This window comes from Ischnura elegans, chromosome 2 (genome assembly GCF_921293095.1).
Source record: "Ischnura elegans chromosome 2, ioIscEleg1.1, whole genome shotgun sequence".
NCBI classification, from domain to species: domain Eukaryota; kingdom Metazoa; phylum Arthropoda; class Insecta; order Odonata; family Coenagrionidae; genus Ischnura; species Ischnura elegans.
The window spans coordinates 45002436-45023849 of record NC_060247.1 but is presented as its reverse complement, the minus strand read 5'-3'; the positions used below and the strand labels follow the sequence as shown (position 1 = coordinate 45023849).

Below are 21414 nucleotides of genomic sequence, written 5' to 3'. Positions count from 1 at the left end.
CATTGGAACACCCTTGACCCTGTTCTCATGATACTCGACATTTCATATTCATAAATGCAAGGGGGATATTTCGAATATTCAATGTCATTCCCTCGAGTGCTTTAATACATAACTTCCATTAGCCGTCACCCGTCAGTTTGCAATTGCTCTCTTATTTATAATACGTTTAATAAATGATCAGCACTAATAGTGCCAGAGAGATGAATTTTCTACAGGGACAAATAGTACACTATTTGGTGGTATCAAAATCTACTGAAACTTCTGGGAGGTCAACTTAAAAAAATGATAAATGGCCATTGTTTACGAGAAGGAAATACATAAAAACCTTCGAAGAAATATTGAAAGGAAATAACGACGAAAGGTTTCGAGTTAGCGATACTAGACCAGTTAATAACAATAGAAAATAAATGCAGTATATTTCAAAAGTATCACGTGAATGGAAAAGAAATGCTCCCTGATACCCATTGGACAAAATTCCTCTGAACTGGTAAACGGACCATAAACGGCTTTCCAGACCCCTACGCAGATTCACAACGCTATCCAGATACGATAATCACCTTGGTAAATTGTCATAGGAATTCTCTGGAAAACCTATTATTCATTACATTTCTTTAGTGACCAGATGAAAATCTTTTAAACAAATGAGAAGAAGATTTAGGATACACAGAAGTGAGGCTAATAAGAAGAAATCACATTTACGGTAATGGAAGAGTATTTATTACTTCTTAAAAATTCCTTAGTTATGGCAGTAGCTGAGAATTTTTATCCTTGATAACGCCTGCCTTCAGAAATCGATCTACATTGGACTGATAAATGTGATTGTTTCCTTCCTACGCTATCATATTATCTTCTAGATATTAATTTTTTTCTCTGCTTCCATACGCCACCTTAAAAAACCTTCCCAAATTGATTGTCCATAGAGGGAGTGTTTCTTTCTGTAAACCAAAACGCCATTCTCCTTCCTATAATTGGAGCCTTATAGAAATAAATATAAGACATACTACAAGCAACCATGCATCGTCTTTCACTGTTTATATCTCTCGAATATCAAAACATAATTATAAATGAACATAATGAAGGCTTAAAAGTGATATCTAAGTTAAGGAAAAAGAGGAAATGTTTTTCACCACTTAAAATACCCATACAGCCATCAGCAGACGTACACTTTTTCCCTAAACTCCTAAGCTGGTCAGTCTCCCAATCACTATTCAGACTGCTACTAAGTCTACTTCTCTACCAAATATCGCCGTTCTTTCCCATCCACTGCACTGCCATTCTCTCTTTTAACCCCAATCGCCCGGCATAGCTCAGTGGCTATTGTACGGGATTACCATGCCAGAGGACCCGGGATCGAATATCCGTCGCGGCTTCTTTTTGCCGACCTCGGTGGCCCTAGGGTAAAGTCCTCGCCTGCCAGACTGTAGGTCGTTGGCTATAATTCCGCCTAGGTAGGTGGTCCCTAACCAGAGAATGGATGTTTGTGTTGTGCTTTGTTAATCCTCCGTAGCAAAGGATCTTCATGTGCTGTTTACGAGGCAGTTGGAAATGAATAAAACTTTTTAAAAATCTTTTCTCACTTCTTCTTCCACCCTCTTCGCGAACCTTCCAAAACTTGCTTCCTAAAACTCTTTTTGATTTATTCTAGAAAGCCAATATCTCTTCCAGTGCTGATAATTCAGTATATCAAACAATATTTTTATTTATAATAATTCAGTATATTAAACAATATTTTTATTTATAATAATTCAGTATATTAAACAAAATTTTATAATTTGATATACCACAAGCTACCATTCATCCTCCAACTATTTGCATAGCTCTCTCATTTTTAAGTAAGGGTTTTTTGATGAGTAAAAATAATACTTTCTACCTATTACTCTTTGTTTTTATTCCAGAAATCCATTCTCTCTTCCATTTTCGATCATTCAGTCTATCAAACAAGTGATGTACCGCAAGCTACCGTTCGACCTCCAACTATGTGTGCACATAATTGGCAATGAAGATAAAGAGGGCTAAAAGTTGAAGTTCTATCAGATTAAATTAATGTTTTAAAGGGTCAAAACATTAAAAAATCTTTAAATGAGGCATCCTTCGTGCATTGAATTTCCCAACCAGCATCTAACACTCCAAATCATTGCATGGATATCTGCTAAACATCGTTGTTTCTTCGTTTCAACTTTTCTTCTATTCTCCTCGCCAACTCAATTCGTCTTTCCTTCCATCCCTCTGCCCTCTTTGCAAACCTTCCAACACTCGGCAGAGAGGGAGTCTTCTCGCCCGTGTTTCAGAGGGCCATTCTCCATCGGCCGACCTCTCTCTCTATCTCTCTTCACTGTACGATCCCACTCCCCACGTACCTCTTTTCCCAAACCCTTTCCTCAAAGCCTCTTCCTTCCTCTCCTCCCAGTCCTCCTCTCTCCTAAGCCTTCCTCCTCCCCCCCACTCCTGCCTAATCCTTAAACTCCCTACTCGCCTTCGCGCCGACCGCATTACTATTTCATTCCTACTCCTCCCACAGAGGTTCCCGCCACGCAGAATACCCTCATTATCATCGCGGGGCTAAAAAATTCAAAACGGGAAAGAAATCCTTAACAGGCAAATTCCCAGGGCGAAAAAAAATATACGTGCAGGCGCCGTTCAAGATGATAGAGCAACGCAATATTCCTGCCGTAGCTCTTTCCCGATAAGCACTGTCCCGAGGGCATAATCGGAAATGACTGTGAGCTCTTTCAGATACGTAGATTTTTGCAATGAAAACAAGTTGAGAAGGATTTTAAAATCTACATTTTATTACAATCTACATCTATTTTGAAAGCTACATATCAGCGCATACATTCATGAGTTAATGCAAGTCATCCATTCACACATCTCCATAAGCGTACAATTGAAGCAATTTGAAATTACTAAAGGGGAAATAAAGGGATTGAAATGCACAAAACCAAATGAGGATTAACAACGGTGACCATCGAGTAGCCAAAAATGCATATTAACACAGTAAAATAGGTACCTTTTTAATATATGCATACTTCTTTCTAAAAAAGAGTAAGATTATCAATAAAACTCTAAGTGAAATTGCTTGCTGAGTAGATGTAAACTATCACCTCAAAGTGTAACCTAAGAATCAATATTGAAACAGACACTGCTGTATGACCTATGGTAGTATAAGTCAACAAATCTCAGATTTCTATGGCTATATGAAATAATTTTGATATTATTATAGTGAGAGCAATTGCTAATATAAGCTCTTATTGTGTTAAAAATTAGTTATTTTTAAGAAAAATATATTATTTGAGAATGATAGCCTTACCTTTGAAATTTTGTATAGAGCAGCTTATACATTCATTCATTATTTCTTTCATATCCATTACGGTCAAATGACAAATACGTAAGTTACACCCATTAAAGTTATGACCTAAGATTTTCACCTGAAGAAAACATAGATATTATTTGCACAGTATCGGGTTATTTACATCACTTCTATTGGCAGATTCCGAAGATTTTTCTTCACATATAATAATAGACCTGAAATATGTACAAATATATAAGTAAACACCTCTTACTTTCGTGCAAAAGATCCACAGAGATTTAAAAATTTTTAACTAATTTAAAACCTCTTACTTCGCTGAAAATATTCGGAATCGGTAAAAAAAGTTATTGACCGATGAAACCATCGTCTAATAACTGCAGCAACCCTATGAAACTCATAACCCCTCAATCTAGCCACCTACAACATCCCTCGCACTTTACAGTAACCCTAATTCGAAAACTCGCGAAGGGATGCTTTCTCACTTCTGTGCTCGTGCCGTGAATGCAGCTCTCTTCACCGCCCACCATCCACAACTCTACTCCCTGCATTCCATACCCTGGTATTCTCAATAATCATGGAAGCAGGGCTCTCAACCTAGACGAAGAAGTTGCTAGCCACTTGAAACCCCGTGACCTTATCAGATATATGGCTCATTACTCAATGCCGTCATTTTGATTTCAAGAAAAGGGGAATGCCTTCTGCATTGTGATTAGAGAAGAACTGCGCTAAAGATTAAAATAGCACCTATCAAAGGAATGATTAAGGAATAATATATGGATAATAAAATGATAAAAACAAGATATTAGAAACGAGAGAGAAAAATAATCGAAAAATGAGTATTTCTTTCCAGTGGAAGCGGAAGTAACATATTATGGGTTTCAAAACATTGGAACTGCAACGTTTTATAACTCTTCAAGCTGTTTACACATTACTCCGTCGTGGTTTTCAATTTATTTTACCAAAAGCTTGAAAAAGGGTGCTTTCGCACTCAATAACAGTCCCTTGGTTTGGGGTTTTTCCTTCCACCCGTATCCGTCCTCTCTCCTCACAAATACAGCAACTCTTTCATTATTCACGTACACCTCCACATCCACCATCGTGCTCATCCAGACGATGAAGACGCTGACCATTTGTGCTGTTCGTGACCTTTATTACTTATGCCTATAGATTAAATATGAATCCCATATTCCAGTAATTCAACTTATCATCTTCAGGTTATAAAAAACACACAGTAATTCCCGACTACACATAATCAAATGGAATTGGAAGGCAATTAACTAGGACATTTATGCTCAACAATATTTTTATTTTAAGCAACGTATATCACCTGTAATCTATTTCATGGTTAACAGTGGATAAATGTCTCCTATTCCAAGCAATTTATCTCTCTAATCTGCTTCATTAAGTTATTTGAGGAGTTATAGTGTTGATTACTGGGGGGATAACGTTTGGTTGGATTTTATAATTATTCCGCAATTCTACCATTCAAAGGGAATCCATTGTAAAAATTAGGGATAAGAATCGGCATTTTTTTCAAAATATATATAAAAATGCAGGGAACTTTTGATTTAAATTTCGTGACTAACGAACCTATTCTTCAATTTATGCAATGACTCAACATAATATCAAGTCCCTCGTTTCTTATTTGTTTCTAACAATACCCACTCATTTCCTCGTACTTCTCAGCATCCACCGGTCGAAAGCTCAGGAAGGAATGCCTTAGCGCTTCGTTTCTCTTGCCATGGCCGTCTGCCTGAGACTTCTCTCCACCCACGCCCTTTGGCCCTCCCCCTTCTAGAATGCCCCATCCCTTCGTTACCTCCAACCGCGTGCATCCTTCCCAGCATTCCCTTGAAACAGAACTCCACTTCCCGGTGCCCTCCAATCCGCCTCCTCGCAGGGAACCATCAACTTCCTCTTTCCCGTAGCTCCATCAAGCCGCTCCTCCAACCCCAATCCCCAGTTAGGTTTGCTCCGGGGCCGAGGTCAATGTAACAGCGGCCTTACCTCATTCCCTTACTCTCCGGTTTCGCAGATGTAACGCAGGATAAGCTTCCTGCGCTATATCTACGCCTGCTACCGGAATAACAATAAAAGATACAGTGTCCGGCGTGATACGGTGGAAATCTTTCATATTCTTATTAAAACCACTTGTCTGTTTCCACACACTTTTATTTTCACCGACCATGGTTTCGGCAACTTGTTGACGACTTGATAATGGCAAAAGTTGCCGAAACCATGGCTGGTAAAAATAAAAGTGCGTGGAGACAGACAAGTGATTTCAATAAGAACCAGAATAACAAATTTACTGCATCACTTATTCAATCCATTAAAGCAAGGGTTAGTCTAGTTTGAATATTTTGAGGTAAAACGCACTCCGAAATACAATACAGTCGTGTGAAGAACAAAAATTGAGGTTGAGGGGTTCCAGTTCATATCCCTAGGACACCTGGCACATCGACGTGATTTGACAAAATTATCGACGACACATCGAAAATTAAAGCAAAATTTTAATAAGGGATGCCATAAGGCCTCACTCCGGATTTGAATCCGGTACCCATAGTTCAGAAACAAAGCGCTCTTCTTCTCACCTAATGGCTGGACGCACAATATTTCTCAACCTCTGAATTCACGCAAGATTTTGAATTTCGATTAATACAGCAAAAAGTAGGCTACATATCTTTTAATAGACAATCAATTGCGGTTAGATTTTAAAAAAGGTCTGCTTCTTTATGCCCTAAAAGTGGTTAACTTCAACCGTAGGCTGTTTCTATAATAAGCAAACTCCCACAAAATAGTCTGCTACCTGCCGCAATAGTGCATAACTATCTACCACAAAAACCGTCATATATTTAATGTTCCTTCGCTCGCCACCAGTGAATGTACGCAGAAACTCTTACTTGGCCCTTTTCGTGATGGTTACCATCCCAAGGTATGGATGACGCACTGCTTTAAAACATGCACGAACCCTTTCAACTTTTTTCTTATATGTATTAGTATTTATTAAGCTAAAACGTATCAACAATTATTTTTATTCTTGCACTCAGTTTTAAGTAACCTATGGGGAGTAATCTATTGCTTCGCCCGAAGTTTCATGTGATTGCATACCAACGGCATTAAGTTCATCTCTTACTATGTAACAAACGTATCCATATTTCAATAAACTATAATTCAGTATATTATAACGCACTCCAGGTTTCAAAAAGTGACAGGGCTACAAATTGGTTAAGATTGCTCTTTCGGCAGAGATGTTTCTCACCCACTTAATTTTGACGAGTTTAATGCGCTTGCGATTCTCTGTGCGTTTTTCAGCATGTCTATGTGGCTATCCAGTGTCAGGACAGTATGTTTCGGCGTGCCCTTATTTCAGTGCACCTATGTTAAGGCTTGTGCATTCCCCGGCATGTCCTTGTTACAACATGTTCGTGTTTCGTAGCGTTTGCGTATCGACTCGATCGTGTTTTGCCGCGTCTTCACTTCAGTGTGCTCATGTTTTGGCGCTTAAATGGTGCGGCGCGCGCGTGTCTTGGAGTGCCTACGACTGCTGTGTGTCCGTATTTCGCCGGGTCAACCTCTCTATCAATTGGGGTGGGTATTAGTGTGCTTCGCGTTACCACTGTTTATCGGAATTAATAGTGAAACCTAAAAAAGATATTTTGTCGTATTGGGACACACATAATGTTTTATTTTTTAAACTAAGCAATACATCTTGTGAAAGTGCGTTCCTTAAATTTATAAATTATGATAGGGAACGAAAGAGGTGCCATTCATATTTTTCAGACAATGAATTGAAGTCAGTAGTTAATACTGCAGTATTGATATAATGTTAATTTTTATAACAATCAATATCCTTTTACCTGTAAATTAGTCCCCTTAAAAAATTAATAATGAAGTATTTTGGTGCACAAAAACTCCAGGAAAATTCCGAGATGATATTAACTGATTCGATAAAAAATAATATTCTCCATATCAATACGACTTTCAAATTTCTTCGCATACTTACATTTTCTCTTAGAAAAAGTGGCAGAACTCAGCTTTTGATCGATGAATCAGTTTTCACGCGCTTGTGTTTTGGTGTGCCAACAATTGAGCATGTCTGTGCACAGACACACTTAAGGATAGCTGTCATACGTACGTCAAGTTTAATTACAATTATATTTTCTACATGTTTTATTTCTAGTATCACATTTCCGAGGATTGAATGTAAATAGTTTAAACCAGTTAATGAAGTCTCAGAGCAAATACTAATTTTCTTGGTACTGCTGGTTTCATCATAAGCATGTTTATTTTGCTAGCATGCTTAATATTTCTATGACCGTGCGGTGTGCATCCGGCGGTCCTCTTGCATACTGCATGTTGGTGATTTGTCAACCCTTGCCAAAAAGCCTAGAGGTGGTTCGCAGGTTATTATGTAGATGTAGATGTGGATGTGATCTTGGTACTGCTAGAACTGCACACCGCCAACAATTCGATCACCATATCGCGACACATGATTCATACAGAGATAGCTACACCATGATAAATGCAATGGCTTAAATTTTTCCCATCATAAAATGAAGCAATTATTCATTTCATTAGCAAACAAGCATAATTTGCACGGAAAGGGATAGGGAACGTCATCTTTAAATAGCCTAACGAAAAAAAATCATTAAAGACCTTTAAAGCACGGCAAAGAATTGCCGTATTTGGTGAACCAAGCACGCATGTGGTGATATTAAAGCTCCTAGCCGTGGAAGCGACGCCGCAGACGTGACTTTGACAGAAATGAGATAGTCTTTTTATGACGGAGTGTAAAAGCCCGTCATGTCAATTTTATCGCAATTTTAACGATAATTTTAGAGAGGCAAGAAAATGACAGGCATTTACGCAGGATGTCATATTGTTTCGTTTGCAGAGCATGAAAAATTCGAGATGAGAAATTTCCTTCCCATTTTAAAAACGCAGTTCCTGTCATATTTAGTGGAAATTTTAATCGATGGATAGTAATTAATTATATGGCCTTTACCTAAAGGTGATTTATATTCGATAATCCTGTGGAATGGTAGTCTTCTGAGTTCTTACAATATTTTTTTCCGCATTTAAAAGCTTTAACGTTCCTTTAGGACTGGTAAATCCACAAGAAACTGAAACTGAGGAAAATCGTTTTCATTTTTATAAAATAGTAATATCTCATACTCACTGGTGTTGCACTCAGTAAATAATACTCAGAATGGTTGAATATATTTCTTCTAGACAACAAATTTCAGATTTAATTAATAAACAGAGTTTTAAAAATACGTAAATACGTTAAATGCATGCATTGATTTCTTACAATACCCTAGGTGCGAGCTGTAATTTCTCAATCCTGAGGCTAAATTTTCTGATTTCTGTGCCTCTGATTGTTTTTAAATAGACAAATAAGGCAAGATAGAATGAAATAATCTATATGCAGTATTGGTCGATTTTATTTAAGTCGCTCATTGTATTAAGGAGAAACCTCTGTATTTCCGATAGAAATTCGTTATCCTCCATTACGTAGGCTTCCCCTCCTTACTCACATAGTATTTTGACCATCAAGTGTTTCACCACCTGTGGATAGTAGACATAAAGTAGTGAATCGCAACTGTAAATTTTTATAACAGCAATCAATCAATATGAAGGCAATTAATAACCTGCATACTCCAAATTTTCATATGGATTAATCTGCTTGTAAAATCAGCGTAAATCTGGTTTTTGAGAAGGTATATTCGTGTAAATTATTAACCACAAGCCTTATATGCTAATAAGGGGAAATACCAACCGGTAAAGTGTCAGGATGATTTTGAAATACAATTTTGAAGAAGTTTATAATTCTAGATTTTAAAGATATTTTGTGAAAAGATGTTTCGTATAATAGCTTTCAATATAAATACGAAGGTTTATTAGAAACGATCCAATGGAGTAAACATAAATAAAAGTTCAACTAACTTAGCTAAAGCCAACCGAAAATCGAGTCAATAGTAGAATTGTATCTAAAGTTGAGAAAAAACGAGAGTTGAATTTTTGAAGGGAAGTCAAAACGACGCCCTCATCTTAAAGTAAAAGAAATCGCGCTTTTGACGTCTAAGAACGACCTTAAGTTAAAAAGATGGTTGATTACATGCCCCCAAATAGAGTAAACAGACGTGACGTGAATAACGCAAAAGTCATCATGTATTTAACGAGAGTTTGAAAGTTGTTCATTGGCTGTAATGGTATAAAACGTGTTGATAACTAATACTAAAATCATTTTGAATTAACAAAGACCACTGCAGTAGCCACAAGACATCTATTTTAACTACCTTAACACGTGTAACTATTTCAATAAGATCATATATTAGTTCGATAATATGTTTGATAGAGCAAAATCAATTGATTCTATTTTTCGTTAACAGCCCTCAAACAAAACCTATATCAGACTTTACTGTAAGAAAAGTTTAGACGCGTTCTTAAATTTCAACTTTTGTCCCTACTACGATCGCCGTACATCACCCAGGAGGTTACTTTGAAATGAAGTGTCCCGATCTGCCTGAGGGGCCGCTTTTATCATTGCCTTCACATCTTTCGCCAGTCCAATCCCTTCACCCTTTCCAACCTCTCCATCATGTGTATTCCGCCGTTCCCTTTCAATGCTTCCCTCCTGTTTCCATTCTTGGACCTTACCTTAGCCACCATTCACTTCCCTGCCCTTTCAAACTAACTAGCTTTCTCCTGTCCACAAGAATTATGTGTTCTCCAAACTAACTCCATACATTTCAATATGAATTTGATTTTGGCTCTGTTAGCAAATGTGAGTTAAAAAATAAGTAAATTGACACTTTTTTAAATGAAAAATCAAAAATCCTCCCATTTTGTAAGTAAGCCTCAATTAATACCAACTTAAAAACATGAGAGGAGACCAAATTCAACCAACCAACGGTTGAAAAAAAATTGACGCTATTTATGCACAATCCTGCCAATACATTTTTGGATGAATAAATAGTTTATTTGTAAATAAGTTGGAACTTTTTTCGTTAACTTAAAATTATTTCACTATGGTTTCGAAAATTTTTGCGCAATGAATTTTTAACTAATATAACCTTGTAATAGCCGTTATTTTTTGCAAAAAAATTATCATGAATGAAATGTGAAATTCTGTAAGCACTTAGGCAAAAAATGTCATTGATGTAAGTGTAACGAAGTTATTAAAGCTTATAAATAATTCAACTGAGATGATTACGAAGCGAGATGGTTTTAGGTCAACTTTTCTCCTATTATAGCCCGTTGATACAGTTTTAGTTAAGTATTATGCCTTCTATTATTAGTATGGTAAAGTTACAAGTCGACCATTCGGTTGGGTGGTAACATACACTGATTAGAAGTTTACACAATTTACTACATATTTAAAGTTATTGATTATAGTTTACACAAACTAATACAAGATTTTGACATGTGGACAAATGAAATACATGGAGAAACACATAAACAAGTGATACAGTGTAAAAGTTAAACCAAGCATACAAAACACAAAATAGAAGTAAAACATACAAAATTAGGCCTTATGATTTTAGGAAGTTTAGGGAGTTTTAGGAAATATAAGGCCTGTATTTTATGATCAAATAGTATACAATTTAGCACGAGTATGCCATTGTTGGCGAAATCGAGCAAGTACGTACGCTCCACCTTCATGGAGTTGACCGGCCGTAAATCCCCGACAAAATCTCCCGTCTTCCCTTCCTATTTTGCACAAGTGTACCATCATAGGCAATATCGTGCAAGTAAGTACGTTCGACCTTCTTGGAGTTGACCGTCCCCTCAGTCGTTTGCCACAGCGCGCCCATCCGTTTATCCTCGACGAAATCTTCCCTTTCTCCAGCGTCTACACACACTCCCTTCGAGGTCCACTTCATCCCTTTCGCCCTCTTCATCATCCAACCCTTCGGACGGACCTTGCTCGCCTCTTTCTTACCTTCTCCACCCACGCACCCGTTCACACACTCTCTCTCCAATGATTTACGCGCGACCACGTCGAAACTTGGTCGATCTCTTTGTCCTCCTCCAACGCTAGATGCTTCCTCCAACCCCTTACCACCCACTATACCTTCTCTAGCCACTGCTTCCTCTCTCACAACACCTACACACCTAAATTCTGCCAACTCATATCGTCAGCATCTGAATAAATGCGTTTCATTGGTAGTACTTAGAGTTAACCCATTCTAACCCAGAGCTGCTTCTGGAAGAAGTTTAATTAATAAAGTTAAAAGAAGTTTCAAGCCTTTTTATTTAAAAAAAAAGTGAAAATTTTTTACTCAATCATAATTATGTGGTAGTTTCATATGCCACTATTGAACTGAACAGCACTAAAGAAAACATAGTTTAAATCTTCCCTGAATAGAGCAGAAAATGCATTAATTTTTGATGCATTTGGTAGTTAGAGGCAACATTGGGTTATAATGTGTGAAAAGTATGTAAATAGCTTCGGTAATTTTTCACTGATACAGTCTAGAAATAACACAGATAACATTACTTACTAAAACCACATTCTTTACATTCCTGATATTATTCCTTAGATAAATGAAATATATCTTAATAGGCCAATGCTTGGGAAATGTATCACCTTACAAAGAATGCATGTATTCTTGTTATAACATCTAACGGCTAATAAATAAATATATTGTTTCCGGACGCTTAAAGAATTTTTAGCTTTTCGCAATATTTCATTTCCATACAGGTTTTCCATGCATGAATTATTCTTCACCGATATAAGGCGATTCATCGTAGGATATGTATCACTCCATCAACTTTATAAGCATCAGTGAGAATTTTGGAAACATTTTCTCTGGTCAATTGCTTATCCCTTGAGGACGAATTCTTATTATACTCACGAGGATGTGTATGATGGTGAAGGGGACGTAGGGTGGCACTTGTTGCAGAAAGGTTACACCCTCTCTTTAGTGAAAGGGTATACGTATGTATGTGCACAGAGTCCCAATCTTAGTGCAACTTTAAGCCAAATTGGCTCTCTTTTTCACCCTAGATGCAGAGATCCATGCTACACTTTTCCGTGTAGTTTTAACAATAGAGTTTTGAGTGAGTTAATGACTTATTTTTTAAATTAATTGAAACAGGATTCTAACAAGTTATGTTAAGCAGCAATCAATTTCAGCCAGAAATACCTTTAATGGAAAGATATATGAGAGGCATTGTAGATATAAAGAGACAAACAACTCACCTAAACTCTTCAAAGAAGGGATGATTGATGTTAAGTTTCACCGATGACGATGATCTTCTTTACTCTGTGGATAAAAGAAAAAAATGCTGCATTGAGTGACTACGTAATCTATCAAAGCTGAATTTATTAATAAAGTTAAGATTTAAAACATACATTTGCCAACATTACAAAATATGATTTTAATGATTGATAAGCATGGCATGAACATAGGAGGCACATACTTCAAGACATCTCACTGTATAAACATGAGCTTAAATACAATTGAAAAACCAGCACCAAACGCCAAATGTCCCAGCATCCGCGCCGGCGTTAGAGCCGGACGTTTATCACCACGACCACTGTCTCCTAAAAATTCTTTGCATTCACTCCTATTTCAAGCGAGACGCAGGTCCGCTAAAAATCTGACGTTTATTTAACTTCCATTAAAAAGAGAAGGAAATAAAAAAATCACCTCTGGAATGGAATTTTTAGAAGGACTGGAGGGAAGGTTTTTGCGGTCGCCGAAGCTTGTTTTCCGCAAAAATAGACGGGATTTAAATGTTCGCCCTGTTATCGACTCTCGGATTTTGGACGAAAGCGAAACTAGAATCTATTTTCGCTGAGGAGTGAAGCATTTGTGGTTGGGGGAGGGATCGGAGAGTGGGTGGGGGAATGGGGAGGGGAGGTTGGTGGGATAGGTGGAGGGGAGGGGAATCGCGTGCGTCGGAGACAAACCGAGTCGTCTGCCACCCAGCCGCCGAACCATCTTTCTTTCTGTCCCAACCGCAGCAGCCTCCAGACAGAAATCTTAGGACGACACGGTAACACTAGCCGGAGTTATTTCTCCCAAATCAAGTAGTCTGTGCAGGAGTGGGAGAAACCTCATGGGGAGACACGAGGGAAAGGAAATTGGATTCATCCAAGAATTCCATAAATAAGGATAACCCCTTCAAGCCAAATGTATCCCACAAAAAAAACACATCGTACACAATACCTATTTACTATTTTGACACATTAATATGTGAAAACACTTATGACGTTAGAGAAGCGAAAAACAAAGCAAAAAAAAGTGATTAAAAAATATCCCGTGAAAATCTAAGTTAGCGTAGTCCGATTCAAATAATATAATCGTGTAAAACTTTTGATGGCTCTCAGATATTTATTGTTTTACGATTAAATATGTATATAAAAACTGAAAGTAAAGTAATCCAGAATTCAAAAAGTTCCTCCATTCCCACCGCTGTAACGACAAACAGTGCACACAGTTTCCCTGTTTTCTCTTCAAATCTGAACACATGACTTTTTTATGGCCCTCATATCTTTATAAATCGACCTATGTTTCCAAAGAAAAAGTAATTTTGAAGGTAATCTCTACCATATGATCTTTTTTGTGCAATATTATGCCGAAAGTAGAGCCAATTTACAAAAACTTGTGGACCACACGAGCATTTGTCTTCGATCACGTTATCTTTCACACGGTTCCACATAATATCGCACTACCTACCTACTCTTGATCTGGTTACCCCGTAGCCAAAAAAATGAGAACATGCAAATCACAGGTCCCATAAGGTGGCCGACCCTTAAATAGAAAATTATAAGTACCACAATTAACTGCTCCCTCTAATAGGAAAAAATAAACATATTGCATTCGGACGTGGCATATTTATTAAATGTTATTAGGAAAGAAAGACCATGCTCAGGTTGAGTCTACATAAAGATATTTGTAAAACCAGCAAACAAATTCGTAAAGTACAAAGTTATCGTACATGAGAAATTGTTAAAAGGATATTTGGGAAATTGCATGAGAATCTTTGATGTAGTGATATGCATTTGAAATCAAGAGAAAATTAAATATTCCTTCATTCACTACCAGTCCTTCTTGACGTCAAACCAAAAAGTCTTCAATTTGCCTCTTGAATGAGTTTCTTTTTTATCTTTCAAAGAAGTATCCGCTGACAGAGTGAATATCAGGTCTTAGCGTTTGAATAGTGAGTCACTTAACTAGTACTTTATAACTAAGCTATGCATGATAACTAGAGTGCATCTCCATCAGCAACATATTGATTAGCCATTAGCAAGGTATCAGGAAGACTTTGCCTCCGTGTGTTGAAGAAAAAACCGAGCCATCATTTAAGCATCCTTTAAAAAATTTATACATTGTTTTCAAGGCCAACAAACTACGTAATAAATGCAAATAGGAGCTCTTGTACTTTAGCACATGATTATTAGCAGCAAGGTTAAAATTGTATCAAACGACTACTTATAAGCAAAGTAAGCTAATTCGATAAGTCCCTGCATTCGTGCGACTGAAGACGACTGATATTGCACACAATGCTATGCTGTTTTCTCTTCCATCCTGAAGGGATGACTGTTTTAGCTATAACTTGATAAAGGTCTACTTCGCTCGCAAAGGTCTTAATTCAGTTTAAAGTATCTTCGGAAATATCTGAGTGAATTATTATTTCAGGTCAGAATGAACGACTTCATTGTTTATGTGCGATGGATACTTTAAATAAGCACCACTAGAAAACTAAATCTTACGTTTAAGCAATAAAAAATCTCAAAGCTTAAATAAATAAATCAATAGGTTCCAGAAGATAATCTGATAAACGTAGTTGGAATTAAAGGATTAAAAATCAATAATAAATGCTAAAAGTGTTGGGAAATATAAATGTGTTAAATTTTAAATTAATAAGCATAAAATGACTCGTAAAAAATTGTGCGCGCGAAAAAGTAATACGCATCACGGTTCAAGAGTGACCAATTAATAAAAGTGCGAATCGCAGCATTAGAATTTGAAGAACAGAGGCTTTGGCAGCCATAAAATGGAATATGAAAACTGTCAGGTACTACATCCCTAGGGTTCATTATTAAATCACCATTTTTTGAATGAATGACGTGACTGTCTTTCGCATCAACTGTCACCGTTATCCGCCAATAAACGGGGACGGATTATTTCATCTCATAGTTTTACGAGTTCCGCGCATGGCTGTCAAATATTTATCCGCGCGAAATCCTCCGGCTTTCTCTTCGCTAAAATTTTCTCCCTCACATAATGAGGACCTCCCAGCTCCATACCACCACCTCCTTTGCGCCTGGGGCACTTCATTTTCCAGTAGTTCCATCTCCACCCGCCCCGCGTCTGGAGGCGCGCCACCGCATACTCACCGCTTCTTCTTTGTTTCCGGCGTCCCAAGAATTTTATTCCTCCTCTGTCGTTACTCTCTTTCTCACATCTCTCTTTCCTCGCTCGCTTTCGTTCTCCGCATCCGCATATTCTCTCCAAGCAACCCTTAAAATCCGCCACCTCATCTCATCCTCTCTCAATTTTGGCAACGCCATAACTCAGTTTAAAGTTTCCTGCTCCTTCCATATACCAGCTCTCCTCCCGAACTCTTCGTGAAAGGTTAAAGCGATCGCGACGTAAGTTTCGTCTAAGGATCGTCCCCACGGGGACTACATCCTGGGAGAGAGAATGGGAAGGAATATGCTCTTATATACATACATTCCTTCCACACTTCTGTAATTTTTTTTTTTTGGCCGGAATGTTTTGGGCTGTGAGCTTGGGAGTGAGAACTCCACTAGCGACGGCTGCCAAAACAAGAGGGCACGCACCGCTAACAATGATACATGCACAAACTCGGTGACCTACGCCCATGAACACGGTGGATAGGGGATAAAACCTCCCCCTCGGCTCCCCCCCAGAGCTCAGAAATCTTTTTATTTTAATACATTTTACTAAATTAGATTAATATTGCTTACAGAATTGTGTAATTATTAATAAAATATCCCTCCGAAAGCTGTAAAACTCACCATTTTGAACCATTTATCTTTAAATTTTTCTGGGTTAGGGCCCCGCACCTCCCGCTTACCCTGGCGGGTATTCCACACCCCCAGAAAACCAAGTATTAGTTGTGCCTAAAACCCCCCCTAGCCTTAATTCCTAACCGCGCCCCTGAATGAACACACCGAACAGGAAATGCTATTTTCTTCACGGTGTCTATTCCTTACTCTCGCCAACAACCTCTCTCGCGCGGACATAGGTTTCATCTACGGAACGTCCCCACGGGGACGATATCCTGGGTGATAGCAAAGGGAAAGAATATGTACATGCATTCCTTCCACACTTCTATACTCTTTTTTTTTAACGGAGAATGATTTTTTTTCGGTGAGCTTGGGAGAGGACTCCACTAGCGACGGCTGCCAAGACAAGGGAGCACGCACCGCTTACAATGATACATGCACAAACTCGGTGACCCACGCACACGACTACACCGAATAGGAAATGCTATTTTCTTCTCGGTGTCTTCTCCTTTCTCTCGCCAACAAATCTCCCGCTGTTGTCGTCACCACCTGCACGTCGTCGCTGCAGCAGTCTATTCTCGGAACGGTCTTGTCCTCTTGGCATGGTAGGAAGCCCAAATCCCTGCGGAGGAATCCCGAATTTTATTTACTTTGCCATGTGTTTCTCTCTCTGTGCAGAGGCAATGCTAAAGGCCATTCGTTGTTTATACTTGACAGGGAAGATACCCCGTGGCGATCTGCTGTTCGTGAGGTCATAACCGAGATGTGATTTATCCTGCCGCAGCGATTTTTTTCTACAAAATGCAACCAACGAAGTAAGATACATCCTTGCAAGGAAACAGGTTTAACACTGCGACATATATTTGAGTTAACACCGCAATGTATGAAGGTTTCCATGATTTCCACTATTTCCATGAATATAGCTTCGGTGCTACGCGATGCAGTGATTTTACGTAGCACGATAACCGAGTTAAAAAATATACAGGGTGATTCAAAAAGAATACCACAACTTTCTATTCTTGGTATTCTTGGTATTCGTGGTATTCTTTTTGAATCACCCTGTATATATACATAAACCCGCTGTCTTCCACCGCCGAAAGAATATTCGATCAATTAGTGCCGTAAGGAATTTTTGTTGCCAAAATCATTCAATAAACTTATCATTTCATAGTATAATATTAAAATAAAGATAGAAAAGAACGCCAGAACGGCTTTTGCCATTGAAAAAATTTCATTTTCATTGCATTGTAAAAAATAGGAGTAAAATAGAGAAGTTTAATTTTAAACACTTAATTTTAGTGGAAAAATGACAACTTTGCTTCAACCTCGTAATTCGCAAAATAGTTATGCGTCTTTGAGGAAATTATCATTACTATTTTCTCATATGATACGCAAAGTTAAACAAATGAAATATTTAATATTCAACGAAAAAAAGAACCCTTATTGATCGTATATATAAAGCTTTGAGGAACTGCAAAATATCTTTGAGAGCCTTTTTATACGAAGAAGATTTGTGGTATACGATAACCATTATATGACAAAATGGCGATGGTTTCAGGAAATGGGGTAGCTTTCCCGGCGGATGGCAAGGAGATAGCTCCAATTCTACGCTAACTTATGATCAGAAAAAGATGGACAAGGCTTGAAAGTTAAGCTGCACGGCTGCCATTCTTCCTCGCGACTACTTCTCGGAAGACAAAATATTATGATTTTCAAGAGATGTCCTTCGGACATTATTTTTCCTCGAATACATGTCCCCTAACTCTCAGCATTTTATACAAACAGGGGATCATTTTGGCTCTCGATCTCTTCTATTTATTTCTAACCAGATGGAGGGGTATTCTGGGACAGCAAAAGGGTAGACTGGTGGAAGGCTGGGTGGAAAGGCAGTCCTAGTTATGAGTTTGGCGAAGTGACATTACTTTTTCCGCGATAACTCCCAAGAAAACTACCTTGCAGAACAATCAGCTATACCTTTGTTGAAAGAAAAAAGTCGTTGAAGTTATTAAGTTAGGCAACTTAAATATTAAAATATGCACGACCATATTTTTCCAGATTTTCTGGACATTAATACAAATTTTCAGTTTGGCACCATGTTATACATCAAATAAACATCTCTACTATATTGATAAAGGAGAATTAAGCACAAACCTTAAGAATAATGGGGGAAGATAAAGGCATAAATATTACTTATTCATCCATTTTTATATTCAAGCTCAGCTGAATGACATATTGGGATTCTCAAATATTGAAGTCACAGCTACGCAAAATTCCCCGTTATATTTACTAGAAAAACTTGTTTCTTCAGATTAAAAAATATTTTCCTCCTCATTCCATAAGTATTTACTCGCAATGGAGTTAAAGGCCTTTCCCTGACCCTTTTTTTGCCAGAAAAGTGATGACTCATCGTCAGCGAAGCTACCACGAGGTACCTTTTATGCAAGGATAAAAAAGAGATATGATTGGCATCTGCTCTGGTAGGGAGGGTTAAAAGGGAAAATACCCATACCATGAGACCCTCCATCAACTTATCCCTTCTAAAGATTAATGTTTCCTCTGTATAGTTATAGGTTTCCTGAATTTACTTCATTTTTTTAAGCTTGGTCGTACTACTTATGAATCACACCGACCTCTACATATATATTTTTTTCAAGGAGGTGGCCGAGTAAAAGGCTTAGTTTTATGGAAGTCTCCTTTAGTCGAGATCCAAGCAGATTTAAGTTCGCTATCATACCATTATCATCCTATAAAAAGACCGCACACAACTTCCAGGTAGATATTTGACGAGCGGGAAAAAAAGGTATGACTCTAAGACTCAATAAAAACTGCATACTTAAAATGTCGTGAGTTAACAGGATGAAAACTCAAATTATGAGCTAAATTTCATCCATTTCCCAAATTTTAGAAAACTATTTTGTAGTTTTACAGATTGATAATATTTATTTTTATAAAATTTCATTTTAACAAGGCAGAAAAGCTATTAGTTACAGATAGGTATAATACAGAAAACGATTAAAATGTTTAGAAATATGAATATGATATTAGAAATATGAATTTCCACAGCTGAGGTGTACATAATTACTATTGGATACGACGTTAAAACAACGAAAAGGATACGTAAATAGTGATGAAATAACACCAATTTTCATCAATGGTAAACACGAATTTTCCAGATATAATTTCATTTCTCTATCGTTTAATGATTTCCTAGTCTATCAATTCCATAGTTTTCCAGACTAGAGACTACCAAGCGGAGCTAAGAAGAAGAATGGGCAGATATGAAGAAATTCTCGTTCACACAGTGAAGTTTACCAGTAGTTATGAGAACGCCAACGTGACTTATACATCTTACACAGCTACCAACTACACCCTTGTCGAGTGAGAGAAAAGGCGTGACTATCAGACTCGGAGAAAACTTGCTCCACTTCGTAGGTCGAGGAAGGCGATAGAGACCAAAGGCTGGCTCCTCTCCAAACACAGGTGCTCTGAAGCAGGCGTTTCCGATCCTATAAAAATTTGGGACGCTGACATGGGGGGGTAGGGGGGGGGGTGAATAGGGGGGCAAACCGAGAACTCCTTCTCGATGGACTGGGAAGCATTCTATATCCCACTTCTCGCTCCCATTTCATTCCCCGGGCCCATGCGACCAACGTTGTTCTCCTGCCCTCCCACACGCCACCACCACCACGAGGGCAGTCGGTCGGGGGAAACTCCCATTTTTCTCGTCGTAAATTGAGGGTTAATCTCGGGGAAGAGGTTATCATTCGGGACTCCAAGTTTCCTTCCGCCCCCCCCGTGAAAGTTTTGACGGCGAAGCTTCCCCATGGAAAGGGTGTTCTCTCCCAGTAGTTTTTATTCCAAGCGTGAGCACCAAACTCTATTCTCGGAGAGATTAATCACAAAACTGGGTACGAGAGCACACAAAACTCTTAAACTGTATTCTATAATAGATTTACATCAGCGCGTTCTACGTACACTATACACTAACGACGTCATTTTTCTTTTTCGATTCATTTTTGACGGTTGATTCCGATATATCTCTTGCATTAAGCAAATATAATTTTTCTCATAGATATATGGCCAACATGTAGTTCCTTCGAGGAAAAACAATGCTATTTTAACCTTAAGAGGAAAGGTTTTAAATTATATTACGCTTCATTTTTTAAATTTTTGCGTTTTTTTTCTGCAGATAATTTAAACTTACATACATAAACGGTATCCATTGCAGATTGACCGCAATTGACATACACGTAAAAGAGGAGTTAATTGTATGGCCATGGGTGACATTAAGTCAATGGAATAAAGCAGAATAAAGTTTAACCACACTAATTTCTCAGACTAATTGGAATACCTCTTCACCTGGTCTAAAAGCTTTAACACCTGGATTAATATTATAAACTTAAGCAACCATATGCTCGATGAATACATTGTTCCTAATAGTTAATTAATACCCAAAAAGTAGAAGATAATGAAAACCTTTTTAATTCACGCTCCTATAAATACTTTTTAAGAAGAAACATAAGTAAAATTTCACATTTCAGCTTTGCTGTTGACATTGTGAGGAAATACGAAAGGTGTTTTAAAGAATTGATATTATTTAAAAAGCTTTCCGTTTAACAATTAAAAGATCATTTTATGATAATAAAACGCTTTACCAATGAGTTCGACCCTTATTCCAACAATAATCAATGAAATTGATTACCATTAAGAAATTCCAACTTCAATTTGTGTCGCAAGAAAACATTTCCCAAATTAGCCGTTAAAACTATAAATTTCCTGAGATACCTAAAGCTGGATAGAGAATTCTATTATTATATTCGAAATGAAGTTTTCGCATAGGCAAAATTTATCACTGCTGCTCATATCAAAATATCAAAGCAAATATCCTTTTCCATGGGAATAACGGCCATTGATCAAGATATATATTACGTTTGAAAATCCGCCCGTCGAAATCTTTTTGCAAATTTTTACACGACAGTAAAAAGACTCCCTCAATTATTTATCTAACATTATAATCCATCTTACTCTCTAACACTACTTCAGGTGCTTCCAGCTATTTGGAATCGCAAAGCTCTCTTTGAACACTGTTTTTCGGGCGGGGAGACCGCCCTTTCGT

At 37.8% G+C, this 21414-nt stretch overlaps 1 protein-coding gene across 2 annotated transcripts in view; it reads right to left on the bottom strand.

Moving 5' to 3' along the window:
• Nucleotides 1-21414, bottom strand: part of LOC124153661 — a 779682-nt gene that overhangs the window by 351008 nt on the left and 407260 nt on the right. For both annotated transcript variants that reach the window (XM_046526960.1, XM_046526961.1), the window contains exon 4: nucleotides 12516-12579. The gene's annotated coding sequence lies outside the window, so the exon portion shown is untranslated. The remainder of the gene's footprint in view (nucleotides 1-12515; nucleotides 12580-21414) is intronic.